This window comes from Octodon degus, unplaced genomic scaffold (genome assembly GCF_000260255.1).
Source record: "Octodon degus isolate 3935 unplaced genomic scaffold, OctDeg1.0 scaffold00323, whole genome shotgun sequence".
NCBI lineage: Eukaryota > Metazoa > Chordata > Mammalia > Rodentia > Octodontidae > Octodon > Octodon degus.
Window position 1 is genome coordinate 1,122,556 of NW_004524899.1, and position 1,392 is coordinate 1,123,947.

The following is a 1,392-nucleotide window of genomic DNA, read 5'->3' on the forward strand; positions in this document are numbered from 1 at the left end:
AAAAAAAAATAAGAACCACCAAAATAGATTCACTAAATTTATTTTAAAAATCATAAAACGTTTCTTACAAAAGAGCATTACATTCTGCACACTGCTCTGAACAGATGCCAGGGACATGTGGACTATTGTTACTTTCCTCCCTGTTCCACCCCCCAAATGTTTACAGTGACCACACAAAGCAAGGTGTTTACAATAATTACATGGGGGAAATATTTTTAAACCACCCACAATGAACAAAAAATAAATTTCACTCACTCTGGTGCAGTTTTAAAATTTCAATGTTAGTTTTTGCACACCCTCCCCCCAACCCTGTTTGTAAGGAACTAAAACATTACATCTGGTGAACAGCAAAGATTTCACTACACCTCAAATGCACAAACCTATGAAAGAGAGGAATGTTGGCTTTTTAAACAGAAGCAGATTTTTTTTTAAAAAAGATGCAGGACTCCTTCAGTTCTTCACTAGTCTTAGACAAACTTTCCAGAATACTGCTTCATGTATATAAAAGAAAAATGTATCTTGCACTAGAATCCTTCAACATCTGCATACTGCTTCACACTGTTCTGCAGCAAGTACTGTGCTTTCTGTATTTGGTCCTGTGTTTCTGTAATGGTAATGATCCGATCTTCGGATCCTTCTAAGGGCTCATCAATTTTGAAAGAAGTTCCTAATTCATGACAGATTTGTTTAATCCACTGACCATCTTTGCCAATAATAGATCCAACCAAATCTTTGGGAATAGTTACTTGTGTAGTAATAATAGGTCCATCAATAATACCATATGAACCATGACCCGCTACATAGGAATAAACATATCCAGAGCTACCCTGTGGTTCATATGCCATTTGCCTTTCTGATGGGCTCCGCATATCTATTGCAGCATCCCAAGTTTCATCAGCACTGAAACCAACCGTGCCATCATAACGGTCTCCAGGTCTTCCTCTTCTATCATAAGCCATTAGATCTCCTCCTCTAGGTGGTGGTGATAGAAGAGGAAGATTCCGAGCTCTGCTACCACCCCGGCCACCTCGACAAGGAGGAGGGGGTGGTGGTCCCTGACGAGGGCTCATGTCATCATAATCTCTTCTAGAGGGAGGCATGGGACGCCCACCTCGACCAGGAGGCATTCTGTCAAAACCACCTCTCCCCCGCATAGGAAGTCCTACACAGGTCGTCCACGACGGTCATCAAACATAATGGTAAAACCATCATAATCGTAATTTTCATCATAAAAATTGGGATATAAGGCTGTGCATGTCCTTTGATAGGAGACTCAGATATAAGATCAAGGATGATCTTTATGCACTTTACAACCCTGCCAGGCTTGCCTCCAATAAGAACAACACTGTCATTGGAATGAGGACAGCATTCTTGGAAAAGCTTGATTGTTGT

General features: G+C 40.8%; 1 pseudogene; it reads right to left on the minus strand.

Moving 5' to 3' along the window:
* Positions 1 to 524: 524 nt before the first annotated feature.
* Positions 525 to 1,392, minus strand: LOC101565224 (annotated as a pseudogene).